We start from the raw sequence: 7,430 nt of genomic DNA, 5'->3' as shown, positions 1-7,430 counted from the left end.
TTTGTGGGAAGTTTTATGACACATATATGTAATGAATTTCACATATATGATGACGCTTGCACTTTCGTATTGAGTGAAGGACATGGTCTACTTGCATAAACTCGAGTTGCACCGCAATTGGCAATTTGAAAACACTACAAAAGCATTTTAAGAAAAATTTTGTGACTTAAATATATTGAATTTCACAAATAGGAAGAGGTTTGCACTTTCGTATTGAGTGAAAACACTCTGTTTACTTACGTAAAATCGAGTGGCATCATAATTAGCAACTCGAAAATGCTATGACGGTTCATAGTGGAATCCTCAAAGCTTTAAAGCTTTGAGGCGTGGACGTGAAGATTAGCCTAGGAAATTTCTTATTGATCTTAGTTGTAAAAATTGGCTGAATCTAGGGCTCAAAAAGATGATATTAAGATTAATGCTTCATTAATGATTCTCAAAACTTTGTGAATTAAACTTGTTATCACTCTTTGAGCCCTGATTTCCCAATCTTTGTGGGACAAAAATATGCTTTTTATTTTTTTTAATGCGTTTGAAAGGTAAATATTATTTGCTTTGACAAAGTTGAAAGGTTTAGGTGTGCGTAGATTCATGTAAGTTGTATTCAAGGACCCTTTTGGTGGTCGAAGGTTCATAGTGGAATCCTCAAATCTTTAAAGCTTTGAGGCGTGGACGTAGACCAAGTCTTGATGCGTGTTTACTACAACATGCAAAACTAGCAAGTGCACTAGTCGCTCAAGTAATAGAGTGATGGGTAGGATATCGTTCCCACGAGGACTGGTAGCAAAGCACTAAGTTTCCTATGGTGTTAACAAGTTGAAGCAACCGAAAATCTTGGATTTGTGGGAGCAATTTGTAATTGAAAGAAAACAAAATAAAATCTAACAAGAAATTAATCCTTAAAAGGGAAAACAAATGGAACACAAAGATTCAATTTAAGTAAAACGGGTAGGGTTTTGACTTCGTTTGGATTATTTATGGGTTATACCTAAAAGTTACACTATTTTCACATTCACATGCAATGGTTGTAAATCGGATTCACTATTATGATAACATACCCTCTCGGGCTATGTTTTCCTATTCATCATTATTAACATTCCGCACCCAACAATTTGAAGGTTAATAATTCTAAATCATGAAGCACAAGAATCCTAAATTGATTTCATTAATTCTTGAATCTATCTCTAGCATCCAATACTATAATGGTTATTACCCATGAAGCTTAACATGAATTATTTCTCAATCTCATCATGTTCATCACATACAACAATTAATTTCAGAGTAACACACAACCACAGCTTATTCACATGGAAATAGCACAATCACATATTCAACCCATTTCAAATCCAAACTACAATCAAAACCCTAACCCATAGAAGATTAGTTCATAGCTAATTTAACAGAATAAAAACGGAAAATAAAAGTAAACAGAATAAACATAATGAAACTGAGATGAAAGAATAGAAATCTCCCCAAAAGATGAATCTTCCAGTCAAAATCTGAACCTTCTCTCTAACAATCCGAAAAACTCCAGCTTTTTCTCTAAGGAAAATGTAAAAGACGGCTAAACCTAACAGCTGGGAGTCCTTTACAAAAAGTTAAAGTTTTTCTTTTATACTTAGTCTAAAAACCCAGCCAAAAACACGCACACACGAAACTGTGCGTTTACAAAACTGAAAAATTTGACTTTCGCCGCGGCGAAGAATGAAAAATCCCAATTCGACTCTGCCTAACTTCGCCGCGGCGAAGACAATTTCTTCGCCGGGGCGAAGCTCCTTCAAAAGTTCTGAAATTTACAGAACTGCCACTCTGCTTGCCTCTTCGTCCGATTCTTCGATTTTCGACTCTCCACCTTGGAAACAAGCTTCATCGTGCGTTGTCCTACTCCGGAACTCTCCTATCTTCTGAAATCCTTCAATTCTGAGTCAAAACTATCAAATTTTGCCTTTATTCGCTCAAAGAGTCCATTTTAACCTGAAACACGAAAAGTAAAGAATTAAGCACCAATTCAGGTAAAAATGCACTAGAAAGTACCTGCAATCCGACAAAAAGATTAAATAAAAACTGTATAATTTACGGATTATCAGTCACACACACAGAAGATAATTTAAGAATCAATTTGTGCAAGGGCGTTTTCATCTTTTAGGGTGAAAGGGTATTTTGGTAATCTCAGAATGCAATTAAATTTGCTGAGATTGTTGTCTATATTTAATTTGATATTAAAATTAAACAAGTGAGATTATATTTAAATATATGTGCACATATATTTAAATTGATTATTATTATTATTATTAAATGTTAATATATTTCTATAAATATATTAATTGGGTTTAATTGGAAATAATAATAATTAAAACAGAATATCATGATTAAGAGTGTTTGAATATAGGGGCTATTTGGGTTGGAACCCAAGCCTATTCCTTATTGGAATAGGGTTTCATGTGCACTATATAAGTACAAGGTTTTTGTGATTTTCATAAGATAAGAATAGAGAGAAATATAACAAGTATTCAATCATTATTCATTGAAAGAAAAACATAGCCCTCTCCCAAGTCTCACGCCACCCTTGGTTAATTGAATCAAAGTTTTTTTGATTCTTGATTTGGTTCTTGAAGCTAAAGAGGATCTAGCAAATCCCTCTTTAGCTCTTCGAGTTATCTTCTTGTGGATTACCGCTGGTTCGATCCTGTTCTTGGATCAGTGGCGAAAAGATTCAGAGACAAGTTTGAAGGAGCCTCCAAACATGCGTATGAACTCTAAACTTTACTTTGATCGTTCATATTACTGTAGATTTTTTATTTAACATATAAACTATAAAATTTGTGCCCTAATCTTGGTTTAATGGAAATGATCTATGCTTTAAAAGTTTTGTCTTCCACTTCCATGAGTTAGATTATTTCCTAACAGTTATAACTAATTTACTACTAAAAGTTCAATGTAATATGTGTCATCATGTAATATCCCACTTGAGGTACGTATTTAAGATTTGTTGTATTAGTTAAAAGTTTATTGTTTTAACTTAAATTGAGTTTGTATGTGGAGTTGGTTGAATTGTTGCCTTGAAAATGGGTTGAGTTTTGGTGAAGATGGAAATCCAATCTTCGCCGGGGTGAAGAAGAAGCTTCGCCGCAGCGAGGAGGAGAAGTGGCATTACGGGTAGGTTCTGCCCTATTTCGCCGAGGCGACAAAAAATGCTTTGCCGCGGCGAAGAGCCTAAAACAAAGATTCTTGAGTTTTCTAGAGAATTCTTCTTTTGGGACACAATGACCATTCTACCCCTAATTAGTAGGAAAAGTGGGGAGTAAAATGAAGGAAATTGAGTAGAGATTGTGTTTGTATGGGGGTGTAGTTGTAAAGAATCAAAGGATATAGATGGAATTTTCAAGAAAGGACAAGGGCAAAATGGGAAATGAAGCTTATAATATGAACTAAAAGAGTAAAGGGTAGAGAAAGCCCTTATTCATTTCATTCCACCGCCTCTTCCAATTGCCCCTATTCTCCAATTTCTCCACCCAATTTTCCAAGAGTTCTAAGGGATTTAAGAGGGGTTTTGAGTAGATTTCATCTAAGCTTCCTAAGGTAAGAATTCATGCTTTAGAGTGAGTTTTCTTGTATTATAGTGAGGTCTTATTGTGTTGTTGCTGCCCTTGTGGTTGTTTTGAGGTGTGAAGGAGCAAGTCACAAAAAAAGGAAGGAAAAGTGCCAAGGAACCCATCTTTGCACAAGGTAAGTAAATCCACCAAGTTGAGTTATGACTAAGCTTTGAGTAGAGACTTATTTTAATTATGTATGTACCTGGTATACCTACTGAAATTGAGATGAGATGTGTGCTTAGTCTTAGTAGTTGGGATTGATTAAATATGAGAGTGTTGTGATATGTGTATTGAGAATGGAGTTTGAGATGAAGTTTGAGAGATGTTGTGTAATCCTTTTTGGGAGTGCTTTTCTTGACAGGGATTATGAGTAATTGAGGGAGTTTTTCCCCAATTGGATGGCTAGAAAAATGAAGTTAGTAGTAATTTCGTAGGGTGTTTATATGCACATGAGATGTTTGAGGAAATGCCTAAGTGAAATCTGCCTATCACTGCCGTAACTTTCGGAGTAATTTTTGGTATCTTACGGTTCGAACTGGGTGAGACCAAAACAGAGAAGTTGTAGCCCTGTTTCTAAGCTTTGAACGAGACTAGAACCGTAGTAATCCGAGGTGTATAGCAAGTTATGTCCGTTTTAGTGTGACTGGTGCAGAATGACTGTTTTGAGGAAATCTTGTAATTGGCATTTCATTAGTGCATTAGGGAGCATGAGATAGCTCTACACCTTTGTTTATACACTTGAGAAGTAGCTTGAGATTTAGTATAGAATGTGAGTATAAGTTCTTTAAGAGTTAAAGAAAGAAGAGTAGGTTGTGCGATGGGGAACCCGTGAGTAATGGGTAGAGTATTCCGCATGTACGCCGCATTGAGAGCGCGGCATGAGTATCAGATAGAGAAGTGGTGTAGCCCGTGAGAGTGCATGCGGATGAGGGCTATACCGAGTACCCAAGAGAGAGAGAGATATACTCACATGGCCAAGGGTTCCGAATCCATGCATAACCGAGTCCGATCGGCTAGAGTGATTAGAGGTCACGTAGAGCGGGAGTGAGTCCCGGCCGTGCCCCGGTGAGATGGGGTGTGATTATGAAAAGAATATGAAAAGAGTTCCTAAGGGAAAGAGAAAGAGATAAATAGAGTGGAACCCAAAGGAAATTGCATGAGGGATTGTAAGGAAAGAAATTAGGGAAGAGAGTTACGGGGCTAGTATGAGTAGAGGATTTACTTACTGAGCATTATTTTAGTGCTCACCCCGTTGTTTTCCCATGTTTTGCAGGACCTAGGTGAGGACACTGTCGGATGGATGTCGGCGCGCGAGGAGGAGTGGTTACACTGTCCCTGATGTTTTGATGACTTTTTGTATACGTTATATATATTTTGTGTAAAAACGCGTATGTTTGTAAAGAGTATGTATATATGTTTAATAAAAGAAAAACTTGGGCCCAATTTCTTTATGTTATTTTATATGTATTTCATTATAATCTATTGAGTAGTAGTGGCTATTACACATCAATATTAAAAAATATCAAACATCAGTTAGATTAAGCCACATGTAACCAAAAATCCTAGTCATCCACATATCCTAAATCATCACCAATCACATGTAACCAAATATACATATTCCACATCATCACCAATCACATGCAGTCACATGTCAGACAATTATCTAACATGTCAAAATGAAGCAATTTTAGAGCTTAAAAAAATCTTACATGTCAATCAAACAGGGTATGTCTCATGATTATATTAATATATAAATATAGATTTAGATTTAGATAGATAAATTTTTTTAGTTGATTTTCTTAATCAAAACTGTTAAAATAAAAATAAAAAGACAACAGTAATTTCCAACGCCCCCTTGTAAATTTCAGTTGTAAAGAGTAGACACTTAAAAAATCCAGCCAAAACTCCCCTCTCTCAAGTCTCAATTTCCCACTCACCATTGTCGATTTCTCCAAACAATCAAAATTCACCCAAAACCCCATGAAATTCCTCATCAAAAAACATTGTTCCTTGTCCTTCTTCACCCCATCTTGCCGTTGTTTCTGCTGTTGTTATTGTTGCTCTCATTCTTAAATTTTCCAATAAACTTATCATCATCATCGTTATCCTCATCGTCCTACCGCCACGACCATTCAAGCACTCTCTCTTTAGCCCTCCCCTGCCCTTCTTCCTCTCCATCTGACACAAAACCTGATGTGACCCTTCAAGAATTTTGGATTCTGGGTCAGCCCTTTACGTCAAATGCCATAAAACGACGCTGTCTTGGAGCAACTAGACACTAAAAACAGCAAACCCATAAATTTTTACCATCATAGAGGAGGAAAAGATTTGTCAATGGAATGGAATTGAGCTTATAGCGTCAGAAAATTTTGTGTGTAGAGCGGTTATGGATGCTGTAGGGAGTCATTTAACCAATAAGTACTCTGAAGGTATGGCTGGAGCTCGATATTATGATGGTAATGAGTTTATTGATGAAATTAAAAAGCTTTGTTGTGAAAGGGCATTGTGGGCTTTTGATTTAGATGATGAAAATTGGGGTGTGAATGTGCAGCCTTATTCGTGTACTTCAGCAAATTTAGTTGTTTATATAGGGCTTTTGTTGCCGGGTGATAGAATTATGGGACTCGATACACCGTCACGAGGGAACGCGAGCCATGGATGTTATATGTAGAATGGGAGGAACGTGTCTACAGTTTCAATTTTCTTTGAGAGTTTGATGTATAAGGTAAATCCGCAGACGGGTGATATTGATTATGACAAGTTGGAGGAGAGGGCATTGGAGTATAGGCCAAAGATTTTGATTTGTGGAGGGAGTTTGTATCTGAGGGAGTGGGGGATTATGCAAGGTTTACACAAGTTGCAGATCAATGTGGGGCAGTTTTTATGTGTGATATGGCTCAAATTAGTGGACTTGTGGCAACAAAGGTGTGAATTTTTTTTTTTTTTGTGATAGAGTGTTGATTTTTTGATGTGTATGTGTATGTGCATTTACGATTGGTTTCTTTGTTTCCATTGTTATTTGTGTTTATAGCTTCCTTGGACTTGGATTAATGTTGTAGCATTCATTTGAACAAGAGTGGTTCTATTTTGTATTGTTATTGTTGTTGACAGATGTTGGGTGGAGTTCTGCTCACTCCGCGTTGGATGTTGTTAACAAGGCTTGTACATATTGTTATCCTTTTAGGGTTTTATGGCGAATTGAGTTACAAAATATCATGTGTTATGATTTATAATGAAATGATAGGAAACTTGCTTCATCATGCTTTTGTTTAATGATTCGCTTCAGTACTGTAATTGTTTCAGATTGATGTTTAGTGGATTTTGTTCAGTTGCCGTTCAATGTTGTTAATAAGGCTTCTAGAATCTACTATTCTCTGACTCATAGGTTGCCTATCATGTTGGTAGTAAGCAATATCACAATTAACCACCAATTAATCCTCTCATTATTTATAGACCAAGATTGGTCTCTGGCAAGGTGTCATGGCCACCCAACAAGTAGAGACCAGCAAAGAACTGATACCTATCAACGATATGGTTACCGTGCAATACAAATACTTTCATCTATTGTTATCCCATCATGTTGAAGCATAGAAATAACGTCAACCTCAGATGTTATCCTGATGTGTTAATATGTAGTTATCGGATCAACAACCAAATTAAAATTGGATTAAGCGACGACTCAATCCCACTATGGCCATAGATTTATGTGTTGTGTCCACTTAACCAAACTGCACAATTGGATAACTCACTCCTGTGCTCAAGAGTGATGAATTCTATATTAATCCACCATAGCCTCAATATACTTCTCAATGCAGCCAATCACAACCACACTGATAA

At 36.5% G+C, this 7,430-nt stretch overlaps 1 pseudogene; it reads left to right on the top strand.

Moving 5' to 3' along the window:
• Nucleotides 1-1,466: 1,466 nt before the first annotated feature.
• On the top strand, nucleotides 1,467-6,524 carry LOC116106451 (annotated as a pseudogene).
• Nucleotides 6,525-7,430: the final 906 nt, after the last annotated feature.

The sequence above is a fragment of the Pistacia vera genome, unplaced genomic scaffold (assembly GCF_008641045.1).
Source record: "Pistacia vera cultivar Batoury unplaced genomic scaffold, PisVer_v2 Contig517, whole genome shotgun sequence".
Classification (NCBI taxonomy): Eukaryota; Viridiplantae; Streptophyta; class Magnoliopsida; order Sapindales; family Anacardiaceae; genus Pistacia; species Pistacia vera.
Note: the sequence above shows the minus strand (reverse complement) of the source record. Positions and strands in the feature narration are given on the sequence as shown.